The sequence below is a fragment of the Excalfactoria chinensis genome, chromosome 5 (assembly GCF_039878825.1).
Source record: "Excalfactoria chinensis isolate bCotChi1 chromosome 5, bCotChi1.hap2, whole genome shotgun sequence".
In the NCBI taxonomy this organism is placed as follows: Eukaryota; Metazoa; Chordata; class Aves; order Galliformes; family Phasianidae; genus Excalfactoria; species Excalfactoria chinensis.
The window spans coordinates 22526388-22546021 of NC_092829.1; positions in this window are offsets into that span (position 1 = coordinate 22526388).

Below are 19634 nucleotides of genomic sequence, written 5' to 3' on the forward strand. Positions count from 1 at the left end.
TGACAGGATTGCCCCCAGTCCACCTACAAGTGGCGTGAGGAAGCAATCAGGTAACTTCCCTTGAAATGCCCCTGACTACAGACTGATACTCATAGCATATTCTCCTTCCAGTTTATCCCGTGGTATCACAACCCCATTTCCTCCTAAGAGTGCAGGCTCTGCTGCCTTCACATCACGGACACTGCTTCTCTAGAGCTGCTGGGGACTTCCCACCACAAGGTCCCTCATTCCCACTGTTCTTCAGAGCCAGGACAAGCACACAGCAATACATTTCTCTGATTCCTTAGGAATTCCCTTGGTATTTTTAATTTGTGTAGTCACACCTACTGTTAGGTAGGTGTCAGTTCTCTCCATTAGTCCACCTCCTCAGCACCTTTGTCCTTCCCTCTTCTGCTCCACCCAGCAGCATGATCCACCTTTTTCTGTTCTTTTCTGCATTCCAGACTGAGCCCTTCCCTTGGGTTGCTCGTGTTCTCCTGCACCAGCTTCCCTGTGATCTCATTCACTCATCCACTTTCATGCACTGTACTGCCTGAGCTAGCATTTTTGTGTCCAGCCTGTGTCCTTTGTTCATAACTGTAGATCTCTTTGATAATCTCTCAGGGATATACCCATACTTCCTTATATTGCACACACAGGTCTGAACTCTTATTTCCTCCCACACCCTCTTCTTCCTTTTAGTACCCTGGTTCCCTGCAAGCCTCTCTTACCCCCCAGCAGATTCAAAACCCTTCTCTTAAATTCACTGTAGAAATTGTGAGGGCGCAGGTGTCTCACCTCAGCCTCTCTACCCTCAACAAGGAGAGGTAGGACAGGCAACCCACGTGTTGTGCAGCTCACAGCATGACAGTCTTGCACTTCGAGATTTAACTAACTCCTACACTGCAGATTTGATTCTACTCTGCAGGATTTTATGCCCACAGTGTGGGGTTTAACTCTTGCTCTTCTCCTCTTGCAGCCCATTCTTCCATTAGGAAGTGGCTCCCTGTTGACTCTTTGGTATTTAACATAGCACAGAAGTACTACTGGGCCAGACAGAGCCAGGGCACAAGGTTTACCAATAAACTTGCCCTGCTGCCTGCCTGCCCCAGCAAGGCTCAGTGCACTAAAAGGCAGGGAAGACACAAAGACCCTTAATCTGTTTAAAAAACAGCTGCTGGCTTTACCCTGCAGCTTTAATTTAGTTAACTGGGACAGAAGCAGAGGCCACACAGTCTCTCCTCATCTCCAAGAGCCAGCCACAGCTCTCCAAAACCTTCACATCTGAGCAAAAAGGCTTAAACGCTGTTACATTTATAAGGCTGTAGTTTAAGAAACAGGAGTCCAGAGGGCTTGAAACAGACCCACCCCTTCCCTGGAGGTCTGATCTCCCTTCCTCCCCCTCACTCTGACCCTCAGCTTTCCCCAAGGCCATCTTCTCGTCCAGTTCTCCAAACAGGACTTTCCAGTCTGGATCAGAAGAAATATAGTTTCTTCTCTGCTCAGTCCTTTCTGCAATGACACTGCTTTAGAGCCATCACAAGCAGCTGCAATGGGCGCTGTCACCTTTCCCAGCAGTGGTCACACAGCCTTGCACCTGTCCACCACTGCCCATGGCTATGGAGGTCTCACCATCTCTCCAGGCAGTCTGGTCTCTATGCTGGTCCCACCTCCTGCCCTCTGATGCTCTGCCCATTTATTGAGCTTATCTTGGGGGTTAGTGCTCTTGCTTGGAAGGAATAGGCTCCCACACCTTCAATTTAAATCCTTTTTATATTCCCAGTTTAAGGTAATGAGACTAATTTTCCTGTGTGTCTTTCAAGGGACACCCTGAAAAGAACCTCACCATCCCTCCAACTGACAATAAAACACAAAACACAATGTAAAAATAAATGAATGTATGCAAAGTACTGCAAGATCATCACACAGAAAGAGCCTTAAAATGCAAACATTTCTAACTTCAATGCGCCCAGCAAAGTGCACCCACAAAGTGGCTGCGATTACAGAGCAAGTTTTAACTCAGTTAATTATTATCCCAGGATTTCAGTAGCTTGGAGGAGGGAGTTTCACAAGGAAGGAGGGAAGAGTTCTGTGAGCGCTGTGCTTCACAACCCTGTTTGTCTGCACCTGGGACTGCCCAGGTGTTGCACAAGAGGCAGCCCACACTAAGCAGCTGCCAGCAAGGGGCTGCGCTGCTCACCATTCATGCAGTGCAAGAGGACCCAAGCTGCCTTTTTCCACTCTGCATGGGAAGAGGACACGCAATTTCTGAGCTAGAGCTAGAGCTCTAAGTGTGTGTTGAACCGAGGACTGAAAGTCAGTAGTGACAGCTGCCTGGCCCAAGCAGTACACAGAGCGAAACCACCCTCTTATTTCAGTTTTTCTAAGAGGAGAACTTTCCACTCCAATCTGCGTCAGAGCTGATGCTTCTGGATTTGAGTTAAAACACAAACCTGACTTCTTGTAGAAGCCTCTCTGAGAAGCCTTGCACCAGCAAACAAGAAAGCAAACAGAACCTCTCCTCAGCTGCATGAAGCCTACTTACCCTGGGCTGTGCCAAGCTTGGTCTGAGGAAAACTCTTCAGAAGGGGGGGATTCATACCACCCACTCACCTCCAAATACACTTGACCTGCATCTCCTGTCCAACAGCCTCAGGAAATTTCCTGAGCTGTAGCAAAACGTTCCACAATGCTTGTCTGCCCAAGACTTACCCTTTCTCCCATCCTTGCAGGCTTGCACTACACCAACAGCAAGCTGAAATGCCTGGCACTGGAGATGCTGGGATATCCTGTGGGACCCTGACCCACTTCCTAAGGTGAATATTTTTCACGTGAAAATACATTAAGCTTTTCCCCACTGTATGATCTTTGGATCTGCTCCCAGGGTAAGAGAGGCGGACAGCCACACACAGCCAGTACTTCTGCCAGCATCGCCTTCTGCCCCTGGTGACAACACAACAAGCCAGTTTGTTCCTTCCTCTGACCTAGTAAAGGAGGCTGACCTCCAAAATGCATGGGTATCTGCTTCCCTTTGTGAGCCATTTCTGTTTCTAAAGGACTTGTGAAGTCAGGAACCATTGAGTGTTCATTTCCTTTTTCAGAGAACTCTTGACAAAGTGGGATGAGGAAGCCACTCAGGTAATTTTGCAGTTGACTGTCTTCAGTGCTTCCTTCTCTCCAAGTAGCGTTCAGGGTGGTCTCTTGAGACTGAGTACTCTGGGAAGCCCATTCCTAAAAACAGCTGTGCTGAGGGGTAGAAGATAAGAGAAAAAGCTGTATTCACACACTGCCTCAAGCTGGAGAAAAGCATGTCGGTACAGCACAGCAGCAATGTGGCACAAGTAGAACCTAGAACACTTTTTGCAAACATTTAGAAGTATGATTAAAATAATATTGAGAACTTCTGGACTGAAACAGAGTGCTCGGGAGGCTCATAAAACAAGCCTTTATTTCTTTTTTTTCTTTGTCTTTGAAAACATCAGATGTTTTTGTCACTCACCTGTAATAATAAGCTTTTGCAATTGTGATAACACAATTTCCTCTCCCATTCTTCTCCTGACTCATGAGAACTGGGCATACATCTGACCTGGGTCTTGTTGTGTCATTTATTTGTGAAAAGCCAGCCCCAAAATTTGCATCCAATTGCAGTCTCCACAGTAGCTATTAAACTCCTTGGATTTGTTTAGGGGCAGGTTTTCAATCAGCCTTGCAGTTGGAAGCCTTCAGTCAGGTCTGCTCAGCTGCCCATTGCAATGAGAGGCATTCCCTCACCTCACACATGTGGATCCTATTTCCTATATCCACAGACTCTATCTTTTGTCTGCTCCAGATGTGCAACATTAGAAGATAGCTCACAGGAGGGGATATTTTCAAAATAGATCCAGAGGATTTTGTTGTGGAGAAAGTTTTGGGGCTGCAAGCATACAGCTGCTCACAGGTTAATGGATGCTGATTCAGGCACCTCGTGGTTGGTGTCCTGGTGTATGTTACCCATGACTTAGACCATGTCTCCACACTGATTCAATCAAAGGCATGAAGCCAGTGCACATGACCCAGGGCTGTTAGGTGTTTCCCATGCAGATGCTTTCATTTAGCACCAAAGTTTCATGAAAGGAGCTCATTGTGTCCTCCTCTTCCTGTGGGTAAGTCCCTCGCATTGTGAGCAAGTTTGTCATGAAGCACCACCACAAAGGTCTTCTTAGCATTGCTTTAGGAAAAACGTTATCTCCATAGCTTTGCTGACTGTACAGCTGCTGTCAAAAGAAACTGCACAGTTCCTGAAACGACAGTGGAAAGACAAATCTCTATAGCCTTATTGATGATTTTGCTTAATGTTGTATGAAATAACATCTTCAGCTCCAGTCCCCAAAGCATCTGAGTCTTTGAGCACAGCTAAAATTAGCAAGGGAGCCCTTTGGGAGCAGCATTCCTATGGGTGATGGTGAGCTGCCTGCCTGAGCAGGGGTCCACCAGTGCAAGCTGCCTTGGGGAAGCTGCTGCTGTGAAGGCTGTGAATGACACCATCCTTCCTGGAGAGACAGCAAACCACCCCAGCACAGATGTCAAGAATGATGGAGCACTGCTGGGTCTTACTATAAGAGGAGTTTTCAAAGGTGATCTAAAATGGAGGTATGCCCTAATTCAGGATGGGAGAGGCACCATTTGCCCACCGGTTGCACTGAAGTTAGCAGGAGTTCAGCACCTCTCCCACTGAGCCTCCAGGAGTTCTCCAGGCAGAAAAGTGCAAGCTGGCTCCCAGTGAGGGATCTGACTTTACCTTGTTCAGTGAAGTGGTGGTGAGAAAAAGAGGCAGTGATGGTAAATGCAAATATCTGCAACACATCAGGGCCTCAGCACGGAAAACATTTTGAACCTGCTCATCCCTTGCAGTACTCAAGCATGCAGATAAAGGAGCAGTGTGGCTTTGACATGTGATTCACAAGGGCCTTGCTGCAAAGACCAACTGCTCTTCTGGATAGAAATGTTACTGAAAAGTTTAATTGAGTAAGGAGTTTTTGGACTCCTTTTAAGACATGATTGAAATAGGTTCTGATATCTGCTCTTAAAAGTGAGAGCTTGACACGCACTGCTGCCTTTGGCATTACAAGAAGTGAAGAAGAAAGAGGAAATGATCTGAGCTGTGTGCACGCAACATGAACTGCAACAGTAGTTGGTATGATTCTCCCAGGATACAGTGTTGCAGTTACACTAGTGTCACTCTCTTTTAGTGCTGGCAGCCGAATTATTTCTTGCATTGCTGTAGTCACACACCTAATAAACTTGATCCTGCACATCTCCCTTTTGCTAACTGGCAGTCTGTTGGATCCTGTGCCTGCGCAGCACCAAGATCTCCAGTGTAATGCCAGACATGCTGCTGGCATGGCTCTGAGCAGCCCCAGGATGGGCCCCAGCTCCTCCCAGCCCCTGCAAGCTGTGTGTTCCCCATTTGACAGCCAGGCTGCAGGTGTCTCAGGAGAGAGCCTTTGTGCCAGCAGCCAGCACAGCGCAGAATGATTAATACCAAAGGAATGAGGGAGAGGGAAAGAGATGTTTTTGCTAGCAAGCAGCCAGCAATTAAGGATTGCAGTAATACCAATGAGCCTGACCAAGGCTCATTAGCTTCTCATATATACTTGTAGCAAAACTAATACTATAGGTTTGCAGTGGGGAAGACGGAGGTGCAGCTATTTGATGGCTTATCTTACCCCTACTCCTGGGTGGCATATCATGCAAGGAGAAAATAAAGCATCTCTGATCCATCAAAGAACTTTTCAGGGACAGTGGGCAGCAGGAGCTGAGAGAGTGAAGCTGTTGGCTCTGCCAGTGCTAGCCCAGGTCTGCATGCATGCCAGGTCACCAGGACCCCAACACAAGCCTGCCCTGGGAAACAAAGGCAGAGCCTGCAATGGGCATACAGCCTGCAGGACTCAGGCTGTGAGCTCCCTGGGACTCAGGCTGCTTGTAAATATGATTGTGTACTGCCAGCCCCCTCCTTTGCAGGGCCAAGAGGAATACAAACTGGTAAAACCAGCAGTGGCAAAGTTAAAACTCTGATGCTTCCAGCTGTCTGCTGTGAAAGCTCAGGTTCAGGCCCTCTCTCTGCACAGGGCCTCTCTCATATGCATTAGGCTCCAGCAAAAGAGCAGATTCCCATCAGTGATGTGTAATAAGGTGAGATGGAAGACTGTGGGCTCCTGAGCAGAGTGAGGTGGAAATTCAGCAGGATTTCTGGCTGGGCCCAGCTCTTCCAGCGGGTTTCACCTTTGCTCAGCCAGTCTTGCAGAGGCACTCTATGCAAATGCAGTTCTCAAGCTCTAACACATGTGACTTTTGAAACGTTCAAGCTATTCAGAAAGAAATGTATAGGATCAGATTTTCCTATGTCCCCTCAAGTCATTTTATTAATCACTGGGACCATTCTCAAATGCCTTTCAAAGTTGAGAAATTCCACTTAATCACAGCCTGCCCTGCTACCACCCTTCTCAGCATTAGATGGAGAAAGAAATGATGCAGCGAGGACCTTAGTCACACTAACAGTGCTTCACGGCCAAGTGGGGAATGGGATATGAATCATCTTTGCCTTTTCTTTCATTTAAGGGAAATAGCGAATACAATTGCTGCTGTGAGTATGAAATGCATAAGACAGTGACGATGCTTCCTGCTTCATTCCCACATGGGTCCCTGCATCCCAATCCTTCCCTGCACACAGCTACATGGACTGAAATAGCCCAGCTCTATTTAAAGCCATTCCTTGGAGATTTACTGGCCACATCTTAGTAAACACAGAGCTATTATCCAGGACTGCCTGTGGAGTGAACCAAAGGATACTTTCCAAAAATGCCAGTTCCTTTTACGTAAGCCAGCCTCACCCTGTCTGGAGACTTTCTGCACATACAGATGTAGAAGAGCAGCAGGATGTGGTGTGAGGAGAAAACAAACCAGCTTGTCTGAAAAGTGCAAGCATGGTCATGATAGGTATTGCACCCCTTCACATTTAAAAGCCTATCTGTTTGCTGAAATCGACAGGGCGCTTTTGACACCCAAGGTACAGAGCAAGGGGCAGCCTGAGCAAGCAAAGGGGAATGCCAAAGCCATAGGCCAACATGGTGGGAAGCAGAAGGTGAAGCAGGATCTCCCTTGTGCAGCCCCACAGGAGCGGATCCTCTGCTGCAAAGGAACATCCAGAATTTGTTTATGTGCTTTGAGCAAGGGCTCTGCTAAAGAGCTGGGAGCTCAGCTCCAGCTCCCTCTACTACTTCAGCCTGCTCCTGCCCTACTAAACATAAAGATCTTCTGGGGCACTGAGGCCATGGTATCTGCAGTGGCTTCCTGCCAAAGCAACAGGAAGCTGCAGGCGGCACATCTACACCCAGCAGCTGGGCATGCTGTGGTGCCTTTGCAAGCTGCCCTAAAGGGTCAGGGCCAGGCAGTGAGCCCGTGGCAAGGAAAAGCTGTGCAACTCTCTGCAAGCCAGCTGGGCAACTGCTTGCTGAAAGCAAATAGCTCATTGCATGTCTGCCCTAGGGAGGAATCCTAGTGAGCTTCTGGACAGGCAGAAGTTGCCGTGCTTCTGCTGGGATTTCCTGGCCTGAAATACATGTATCTGTGATATGGTGCTGCGCATACACTGAGCTTGACAGGTTGAATGTGTCAGGCTTCCTGCACAGTGGGCGGCGATCTGCTCAGGGTGGCCAGAGAGCTGCAGCTGCTGTTGCACAACAGATCCCAGGATTTCCAAACACTCGGCTGTTGCTGGGCCACAGCTGTAGTGCTGCCCAGTGTCAGCTCAGCCAAAGCTCTCTGCTTCAGTGCCAGCATGACTTTCAAAGGTGCAAAGAGCTTGTCCAGGCCCGAAGTGCTCACTCTGTGCATGGTGCCCTCTTTCAGGGACCAGGACGTGGCCACCTGCCCCTGCTGTTCCCTTCTATGACTCCACATGCACACGCCAACAAGCTGCTGGCCTTCCTGGCTGAACTGAGCATGGCTCTGGACAGCAAGCTGCCATTAATCTAGCAGCCAGGTCTGCACATTGCATAGCTTGTTATTAACTTTGGTACATCTCGCTTCTTTGTTGACATGAGTTCCTAGCTGTCCACGCTCAAATGACAGGTAGAGCTGGGAATCTCCCCACCCCTAAACCCTTCTATCACTGTATAAAGCCACCTCCCTAAACCATGGCCATCAGCCTAATTGCAGCTCTCAGCAGCACGCCTGTACTAACACACTCCTGCACTGTAACGCCAAGGTCATAGACTCAGGCTGCAGCCCTGTCTGCAGAAATAGTGCTGACAGTTTTCTTGTTCTGCCCCAAAGCCACTTAGCCCCCCACCACAGCTGCTAGCTAGTAGCCATAAAGCAGTGTCCTGTCATATGAGCTCTGTGCAGAGTAGGCTTAGGAACTCACTTTTTTGTTTTGCTTGATGAGATTTATCAGCCTAGAGGGGATAAACAGCGGCTCCATTCCTAGCAGCTTTGCTGCAGGAGCTGGCAGCCTCCACCAGCCACCAGAGACAGCAGTGCGAAAAGGCAATGCCAGAAGTTACGTGAGATGGCAGCTTCCAAGGCTGCTCCTCCTCCTCCATCAGCCAGAGCACATCTCCCTGGCAGGCCCTGCCACAGCTGCACGCTCCTGCAGAGCCTTTGTGAAACCTGGGAATCAAAGCTGTGCTTAGGGCAATCTGAGCTCATGTTAGCTAATACTTATAGAGGGGCCTCATCCTCTGAGTTGAGCAAGCCCATAATTTTTGATGGGGATGATGGGCTCTGGGAGCACGCTGAGCCACTGGGGGAGCTGGTCACGTTGAGCACTGCTTTGCAATTTGTTTGCTGCCCAGAGTGTTTCAGGCTGTGTCAGGGTTACTTGAAGCTCTCTGAACAACAGGCTGAGTCTGACACTTAAAGATACGGCAGTCACCATCTCAGAGATCTTTCCAACCTGGTATCGTCTTCAGCTATGTCCAGTGCTTGAAATGTCAGAGTGTAACCTCACTGTCACCCGGGCTCCCTGCCAAGCAACAGAACAGACCTGTGTAGGGAGATGCTTCTGCCCACTAGGGAGACCATCCGAGCCACCCAGTAGCAGGACTACTTAGCAGGGCTAAGGAGTGGCTGGCTGCCACAGGGCTCCCTGCTGCTCTTTGTGCATGCTGGGGAGAACAGGACCTGTTAAAGACCCAGCTCTACCGGTGGCAGAACTGATGGCTCCAGTCTGGCGGCCCACATGCTCTTCAGGCCTGCCTGGGACTGGCAGAGAAGAGCACGTGAGCTTTCCTTTGCTCAACTCAGATAGAACCAGCTCACATGGCTTAGGCAAAGCTGAGCTGGCACCAGGCAAGGAGACTACTGAGCTCCAGGACACCATGGTCTCTGCCCGTCCTGCCTGGCAGGAGGTTGAGGTGAGGCCAAAGAATGGCAAACACCACGAGCCAGACCATTGGCTCACATAGTGGGAAATTACAGGTTGCTTCCACACGTGAAATCTTCATTTGTAGGCTTGCTTTGGTGGGATTTCTGCCTACACCCAACCTGTATGAATAATACCAGGGCTGAAAGTGAAGGTATCAGCTCTGTGGTATGCAGAGCTTTTGAATCAACACTTTCTTTGCTAATTGTGGTATAACAGACACCATCTATTTCCCCAGTAACTTCTTCAGTTAAATCTGATGAATGTGTGTGAGGTGAGCAGCACGTGCCACCACATGTGCTGGTCTTGAGGCTGGCATTCCCCACATCACCTGCTGACACTGGGGTGCCTGGGTGACTCAGCTCCCATGACATGCTGCCACTCATCAAGAAGGGTTTGCCACTTCCATCCTAATTAGCGAGGCCAGAGTTACGTGCATTTGAGGTGACCCTTCTTCTCCACATCACTGATGCACTACAAAGGGCCAATGCCCTTCTTTCCTCCATCACCCTACAAGGCAGATAGCTACAGGATGGATCTACCTTGAAGAAACAATTCCATAGCAGATGAAGGGCTGCAGTGTGCACTGCAGAAGAGATCAGGGCATGCAAAAAGTAGGTGTCAGCACAGAATGGTCTTGCAGCAGATAAACCCCTTTTTGGCTGGCAGCACTCTCACACTGCCCACACTGAGAGAACCCGGGAATGCTTCTTAATGAGGGCAGGGCTAGGACAAGGCCTGGAGGAACTCCCAGAAGCCTTGAGGAGCACGGGGAGATGATAGGAAGCTGAAACAGACCCAGGAGGATGTATACAGATGGAGTTGCTGCCTGCAATTGCTATCCTCAGAACAAAATTACCCCTGGATCAAGCTGATATAATTTCTAACTGGATATACTGGATTTCAGTGCAGATGGGCGTGTCTTGCAAATGCTCTCCTTCTAGTGTTTTTGCTGAGAAACCAGAGGGTTTCCTGTGGTAACTTGCTGAGACAAATTCTCCTTCTCAGCTTTGGAAAGGAGAAAATTTTCCACACTCTCCAGGGCATCTCTCTGATGGGACACACTGGGGAGAAGGAAGGACTCTGGTGGGCCCTGGAGCAGTGGGGGCTAGCTTCTCCTCCTTACCCTTTTTCCTCCCCTTTCCTTTTATTGTGCCTGGCTACTGCAGAAGCAGAGAGGCAGCTGCAGTGGCTCCCTTGGAAGGCAGTTGCTGGTGGAGCTGTGCCAGTTTGGCCTTAACTGTGGTTTTCTGGGGAATCAACCCAGAGATTCTATGAAAACAAATAAAGCACACACCTGATGGCTCCTGCTAAAGTGCATCTCATCTCCCTAACGCAGGGAGCCAGCATTCTGCACAACCCTGGCTGGGGCTGCTTTGTGTTTGCAAAAGCTGCTGAGGCCAGAGTACTTCAGGGAGATTTACAATGCTGGTTCACACAGATAGCGATCAAGCAGTGCTTCTCTCCATGTTACCAGGCTGACCTCCTTCACTGTCACACTAATCAGCCGATTGTATTTCAGTATTAACAGTAACCTGAAAAAAGTGCCTTGTGCCATCTCCCTAGGATTCTCCTCACCTACTTTCATAGTGATTCATAGTGGAAACACTGCAATGGCCCTATTTCCACTGAACTAACAGACTGATAGGGCCACATGCTGATGGAAGGTTCAGTGGCAGTTTGCACGTTGTGCCCTTATTTTAGCAGCAAAAGAAACAACTGATGTTTCCAGCAGACAAAGATAACAAAGCAGTACTGCCAGCTCCACCCAGCTGATGAACCAGAAGGCTGCAGTGTGGAAGTGCAGCCAAGCCACCTAGCTGCAACACACAGGCAAAAAGCACCAGTACTACTATGGCTCTCTGTACTGGCTGCTCGCTTACAATGCAGGGCAACAGAGCATCCTCCTTCCTCAAAAATGCATTCCTCGTCACAGTTCTACTTCTGCCTTCCAGTAGCGCTCTGCTGCCCCAAAGCACCACAGATTTTTGGTCAGGACTGACATGCCATAATGCTTACTTGAAGAAAGGCACATTCCTTCTATTTTTTCAGCCTGCTTTGCCATGCAGCTGAACAAAGCAAGAGACCTCCATAGTAACAGAGCATCCAGAGCATCCTATCAGGAACACTTTTTCCTCTCCTTTTTTTTTTTTTTTTTTTTTCTACTTTGCTTTTTTGTTTGTTTGTTTGACAGCTTTTCACTCACCTTGTGTAGCAACAGTTACATAAGATACAGCAAGGAAGTCCACACTCTGTCCTCAGCACGCACAGTTTCAGCTCACTCAGCTTCTCCTTCAGGGGATTTCTAGCAGGTCACCAGCCACGGTAGCTCACGTGACTCATCCAGCAGCCCATAAACAATCTCTGCCCTCCAGCTGAGGATCACATGCCTTTTGTCAGCATCAGCTCTTCCATACATACCCAGACCCTGTCCCACTAGCAGTGGTGAGAGGACCACTGACTTGTTCATAGCCCTTCATTCTCCAGACCCTGAAACTTATGAAATTGGGCTTTTGGGGTTTGAAGGGATTTTCAAAAGATTCTTCTTTGTGAAGATTCCTCTTTGTGAAAAATATCTATCAAAGTTAGAATCTCCATTAGAACTCATTCAGCAGTACCTGCTCTTCTCCATTTGCACACTACATTAGTCTGTCTCCCTTTAATCCTTATCTGCTTAAAAGCAGGAACATCTGGGTCAAAAAGCTGTAAGGTTGTGAATGTACAAGCTACCTGTGCCTGAAGGCACTGTCATTTCTCTTGACAAAATGACTGAGAGGAAAAAATGAAGATCCCTCATTCCTTACCCTACCAAAGATGCATGAGAGTCTGCAGCAAATGCCATGAGTGGAGCAACAGCTGCCTCCCATCCCACAGAGATCATGGCGTGGCGTCAGCTTGTCACTCAGAAGGCACTATGGGTTTGTGCAATGACAAAGCCACTACATTTTAGGAAGAAGAAAAGAAGAAGGAAACCATGCAAGATAGGGATTTCCCAGACTGCAACACCACCTTCATATGAGGTACTTTTGAATGGACGTGTCTGGAAACAGGAAAACCAGGAGGGGGTTTTGTGGCTTCTACTTCTCCTTGCTGAACCCAAATCCCAGGTTCCAGCTGAGGCCATGGCACAGTTCCCTTCCTCAGGCAGCATACTGCAGATTCATACAAAATACAGATACTGGGAGCTGAAAGATGTGCACACAGTGCACAAGTGACCACCTGCACTGACTGCTTGCAGACCTGTGGTGCTGGGAAATACTTTGAGCACCCTTGAGCATGGTGCTCACTGTCTGTATAGGAAACTGGTAATCACAGCCTGAACCTCTGGTTAACCAGCTGAGGCAAGGGTCGGGTCCGCTGTGGGAGCACAGGTGAAGGTAATTCAGCTGTGCTTCTGGAAGGGGTGGAGATTGACTCCACCTCTCCTAGACTTCATTTAAGGGCTGACCACCACAATAACAGCATCTCTTTTTGGAGGTTGCTTCTTCATGGAGTTTGGGTGACCAGCCTCAGTGTTTTCCATCTAGATTGAAAGCCTCAGAATTGGTGAGTTTTTCCTATAGATAACTTTTGGCTGCCTATTATACCACCATTCTTGTATTATCTTTTACTTCCTTACTTTACACCCTCCTTTCCAGCCCCTCTGGGGCTGGATGGTGCCACTGCAGCACCCCACAGACCTTAAAGCCCTCAGCCTGAGGACCCTGCTCAGCTGCAGCACCCAGAGGGGATCTGGATGTCAAACTGCTATCCTGCACAGCCACAGCTGAAACACAATAAGGTTTGACCTACAGCACCAGGCAGGAAGATGTCACTGCCTTTCTGACCACGAGAGATAAAACTGATAGCAGAGAGACTTAGCTTAACAGAGGAAAACCATTGCTCATTGCTTATAAAAAACGGGAGCAAAGCAAACACCACACTGCCCTGCTACAACAGCCCTTCTGTGCTGAGCAGATATAGCTGGGCTTCGCTGTAAGAGATTCAAAGGCACAGCAAACCCTCTGCAGGAGGCTGAAAGCCATGCACTTTCCCACAGCCCTTTCCTTGCAGATCCGTACCACAGCTCCTTGCTGTGCTGGCTCTATTCCCTGCAGCTGCTGAGCGTGGGAATTCCCTGCTGGGTGGGGTCTGGGTGCGGTGTGGGCACAGAGCGGCCCTGTGCTGCTGCGTGCAGGGTGGGCCTTTGGGCAGCTGCCAGCATTCTGTTTGTGGCTTATCAGAGCAGCAGTTAAATGCAAGGTGTGTGTAACTTGGAGCGGACAATGTGAGCACAAGTACTGATAAGACAAATTTCAATCGACTTCGTATCCTAATGTTTTATAAGTTACTCTATACAGAACTTCTTGTTATTTGTGCACCACCAAGCAAGCACAGGCCCAGCTGAAACAAACTGGGCAGGTTCTACTGCAGCTGTATTTAACTTTGCTGTGAGTTCTGCATAGCAACATGGGGCTCAGTGGAGCAACTGCAGCATGCAGCATCCTCTCCAGCTCAGGTACCCTTGCGTGACCCTCGGCACTGCACTGCAGACAACACACACAGGTACCTCATGCTGCTTGCAGCAACACAGCCTGGGGATCACGTTTCTACTGCTGAAGTGTGCTGTAAGCCAGTGATGTGCGTGAGGCTGGCAAAGAGCAGCTGTTTATTCTCCCAGGTAACCAACCAACCATCACAGAAAGGCTTAAAGTGCCAGTGCAGCATAACTGCGCAGACTGCAGTATGTCTGTCCGCATCAGTCAGTGTGCTTTCTACACTCTGTCAGGATGGAAGAAGGGAGGAAAGCAATGTGTCCTGTTGGGCCTGGAGGGGTACTGTGCACTGGCCCTGCATCACACTCCTTGTACCGAGCTGGATGCAATGAACCTGGGGCTGGAACAATGCCATGTGCTGCCCTGCTCTTACAGCACTTGGCACTGCCCGCCCTCCACCCTCACACTTCCAGAGCTGGCTTAAAGCACATCCATACTACATGTTCATTCTTGTTGTGAAGCACAAGTGTTCATACACTGATTACATGTTTTGAATCGCTACTGAAGTGGAGCGGCATTATATACATTGTTACCTATGCCTGCAATGAGGGCAGTAAGTCGTTTTGAAAACATGCACTTCATCAACAGGAGTGGTTTCTCAGTCCTCTTTCTGAAGGCATTGTACGTGCTGCTGTTTGTGAACAGGCACATCTTCAGAAAGCATAAATCATAGAATATTCTGATTGGAAGGGACCCATAAGTATCACTGAGTTCCACTCCTGGCTCCACAGAGGACCTGGAACCACAGACTGAAAATCCACCAGAGGCTGAAGGTTTGGGCACATTGCCTTGCTGCAGGTCAAGCCACCTCCCTGGCCACCACTGAAAGTGCTTTTGTCTCCTGCTGCTTCTGTGAGCAGCCCTAAGACCAGTGCTTGGCTTTCTCACAGTCACATCCTGTCACTTTCAAACACCAGAGACTACAGTGGGGCACTAAGCAGCTAAATTGCCCTGGTAGCCTATTTTCAAGGTTCACCACATCCTTAAGTGTGAAATGTTTTTCTGCCAGCCAAGCATTTCCAAATGCTGTTAGCTGAAATGAGGCTATTATCAAGTGCAAATCAATTTCTTAATGGTACCAAAAGGTATGACCACGTGCAGATGCTTTGAAGGACACAGATGGAAAGGGGCAGGAAAGAAACTCATATGTTCCACATGTGCTAAATCCAACCCAAGGCAGCTGCTCCACCACCATCCAACTTGTAGGTTTTCTCAGTGCTTTGCTGGAAGCTCTACCTTCCTCACACCCCCAGGCTGCACTGATCTGAGACCTCTTCTTGGCTGCCTGCATTTCTTTTGGATTCCAGAAAGAAGGCTCCCACATACTCAGAGAATGAATATTGCTCCCCTTCCCACAGAAAGAATTTGCTCATTTGAGAGAACTGACTATCACACCTACCAGATGCACCACTAGTTGGACCAGACCTGTCGGCAGCTCCTGTCCTGCACTGCCCCCTGTGCCGGTACTACTGGTGCAGGACCAGCAGCAAGGTTGAATAAGAAGCCAACACATCTTCTCTGGATTGTTATTTTTTTAAACACAGATCCACTCCTGATTCAGGTTCCCTGGTCAGCCCTATAAGTTGCTGGGCCACGCAACAAGTATAGGAGCAGAGAAGCCAGGGAGAAATGACTGAACAACACCATCCCCAAAGAAAGCCCCTTCAGCCCAGTACTGGCCTACAGAAGGGATGTCAGTGTGAAGTTACAGCTTGTGTCACCTGCTCACGGATGTACACTGCACTTCAGAGGGACCAGACATCATTACATGAGTTTAAGTTAGGAGTGATCAGGGAATAAATGAGCACTCTGTTCCTTTCCTCCTTTGGTGTAGCTGGCTGTAATTTCCGCAGTGACAGCTGTTCACTCTCCTTTACTCCAGTCCTACAGCTACTTTGATCCTACAGTGATCCAGGCCACTAATCCAAAAGAGGACAAACACAAAACAACAAACCTTCCCCATCAGTTTAATAAACAGAGTGGCTCATTACAAATTGCATTTGTAGTTCCCACACAGCCCCACTGCTGGCTGAAGGAAGCAGACATAGCTGGGATCAAAACAGGGAGGATCACAGATAATCACAGATAATCACTTGTCACTGAAAAGAATTTCCACTCCCAGTTACGCAATCCCAGCCTGTACACACTCATGCTATGTTTGTTGTTGTTGTTGGTTTGTTTTTCCTCACAGAAACAGGCGATTCGTCAGCCTGTGCGTGAATGACGTGCTTCTTTTGCCTTCAGACAGGATAGCCTTCATTCCCAAGCCCATTCACAGCTACATTTGACTGACTCAAGAGAAGGTGGCTTTTTATTCTAAGGAATCTATTTTCAACGATTTCTGTGCAAGTAGGTGTCACAGGTGGTAGGGGTCTCTTTCCTGTTTTGTTTTCCAGGAGAGGGAGCAGAAAAACAGATATAACTCAGTGCTAAAAATTTATTTGGGCTTGGGTGTCTTAACCTGCCCTGCATACTGCGCTGCTGAAGTCTTAGCTAGAAAAACTCACTCCAGAGGCTGCTGGTGCAACACGCATTAAATCAGCTGAGACGTGACAAGTTGCATAGCAAGGACTTCTGGTGAATCTACAGTGACCAAACACTCATCTATAGCTGACAGAAAGAAAAGCACCTCACTGTGGATTACTCAATTGTGCCACATGCAGTTAGCTGGATTTTGATACTGCTGAGTCTATCCTCCAGGCTATCAGTCAGACGCACCACAGTTCCTGTATTTAACATTGCAGCACAGAACTCTCCTAGATGGTGACACAGGATAGACTACTGCTGAAGAAAAAAGTTGATATGCTAAGAAAGGCATGGTGAGCAGCAACTATTAGCAAAGATCTTTGATAGTCATTTGAAAAATGCAAGGTTATCTGTACAGGCAACCTTGCAATAGGATATTTTAAGATGATTGTTTTTTAATATAGGAATCATAATGAAGAGACAAAATCCTGACACCAGTTGCTTTAAGCAGCCTTGCACAATAAGCACGTGACTGTCTGTTTTTACTGTGGACACGACACTGTTCCAACAGATCCTGAACTACAGGATATCTCACACTGTTTCCAAAACAAGGGGACGGAACAAATCGTTACTAGCAAGAACTGGCGGGAACAAGCTGTGACAGTCTGTGAACTTCCCATCTGAAAAAATCACTCATTATAAAACAAAAAACCAACTCGCCCTCCCCTCATTACCCCAAGGAATACAGTGCTTTTCCTAGAAGGAAACATGAATACTCCCACAGATACACTTCACTATCTTGATCTCACGAACCAACAAGTCCTAAAAAATTCAAACTAGCAGGCTTCATTCCACGTCAGGTGAAAAATGGATTTCTTTTCTTCCTTCAGATCAACTTTCCATGTTACTTCTAACAACACACAACAAGTCAAAACATTTCTTCTTTGGTACTTCTGGTCAGCACTTGAAGAGGAATGGAGCAGAAAAGGCAGAGGATAATGCAGCACATTTTTCCATGTCTCTAACAGCACTGTTTACATACCCTCAAGAACTCACTCCACATGAATTCCCAGCTCAGCTCTCTATACTTAAGAAGACTGGCACCACTGACAGCTTTACAGAGAAAAGGTATGGTCCAACATTGTGCATTACAAGTTGGTTCAGTGCCATACACTGCATTTACAAAGTACCTGAAATCCTAGGAAGGTTCATTACTGCCCGCCTTAACGTTCTGTTTCTGGATGAATACACAGACAGCTCCTGATGATCCATATCTTATTTATAGTATGATTTCCCATTAAGCTAATTGAGTCTATAAAACATGCCTTTACTGTTTTGCTGTGGTTCCCTCAGGAGCTGGGGGGCATTGCTAGTAAGTAATTCAACTGCTTTTCACCAAGGAGTCCAAAAAGTACTGATTTACCTCAGCAGACTGCATGTGCTTCGTATTTGTGTCCTTTACACACAATACGAACAGAGCACAAGGAATATAACATGGCCGCAGTTACAGGGCTATGCAGGGCCAGCCCCAAGTTTAGTACAGCTGATACTCATATGGGTCCAGTATGACAGACTCGATCCTACTTCTGCTTAACGATTTGTGTACTCACACTGTAACCATACCTACCAGCCTGCAGCACTGTCACAACAAACTACTCTTGAGGCACTCTAACCAAACTAGAATTGCAAGGATCACGGCACACATCCCCAGGTTTCTTTGCATGTGCCATACCTGGACCAGCAGGTGACACCAGGTACAGTTCAACACTGATAGTTTGGTTGCAGATGCTATCTGCTTAAGAGCATGAGGAATGGGATACACATATACCTGTCATACATGGGGTTTTCCCATGAGATCAGGTATCAATCCACAGCCTTCTTACCTTAAGCAATAAAAAGCTTTACTGAAAAAGGAAAATCCCCATCATTAGTACAAGAAAGAACCACGAATCTTCATTGCAGGACAAGGAACCAGCAAAAATGGCATTTCAGCTGCCACAACTTAAAATCTGCTATCAAAAAGGACGCAACGTTCCCAAAGAATAATCCGCAGACAACGTATTTCATCATGTCTAAACACGAGGTGCAATGTTCTGCATGAAAAACAGGAGGTATGAACAAACGCCCACTGCTCTCAGAAAAACCATGCAGGTTACACAACCACATATAAGCTTCCAAAATTTGGAATTAAGAGTCTTGCAGGGAGCTTTAATACTGAATAGTATGCAAATACGCTCTAGTCATACGGCTCCCTGACCATCTTATTCCTTTTAACTGGTTTTGTTCAGGTTTTTATGTGTAATTAAAGCCAATCAAGAACAAAGTATCAGTGGATTACGTTTTATGCCAAAGTAAATAATGACTCCAGTATAGTCAAAATTCCAGGTTGTTTTACAGTCATATCATTAGGAAGGATTCTAGGAAAGTTCAGAAACTCAGCTGTCACTCAGAAAGACATAAACCTTTCCAAATGTGCTCCTAGCATTTGTTTAGCCAATTGCTGCACAAACCGCACAGTTCTTAGATAACCCACTGACTCCTACTCTCCCCGAAAGCAGAAATGGCTTCATTTTACTATCTGTACAACAGTGTCTGACGTGACAGAAGCTGAATTCTAGGGGTAGCACTGAAAATTCAGGGAATCTGGCAAACTCAGCATTTCGCACTATTTTAGAAGCATAAGAAAAAACATTTCAGCGTCAGAATCTCCTCAAGTCAGTTATACAATTAGCATTATATTTTATTAAAGCCAAACAATGAACTGCGTCTCTTTTACTACAGTGAACTTGAAAGATACACGTTCAAGGGACTTTAAATGTAAAGTGGAGGGAAAAGGAAAAAAGAAAGAAAAAAAAAGAAGAATCAAGGAATCTCAGCCTATGTAAATTTATGAGGCCTTCCCAGAGGTCTCAGAAATCAAAGAGAATTTTAGAGCAATGAAAACCAGTATCAGGAGAGCAAAGACAGTGGAAAGAAGGTAAGGGGCTAAGTCATATTAGCTTGGTGCCTTTCCAGGAGGACTTTCATGTCCACCCAACAGTGACAAATATCTAGTAACCTTCCCTTTCTCAGTGTTTCCTCCATCACCTCCCTGTTTGCATGGATACTGAAAACTCTTCGATTCTAACAAAACAGGAAAGCAGTTTCCTTCACTTTGACTCAAGTCTTTCAGTCTTAACCTAGAATCTTTGAAGGTGTGAGGAGGATTGCTCGCCAGAGACATTCTTGTTGATGGATCTTTTCCATTGGCC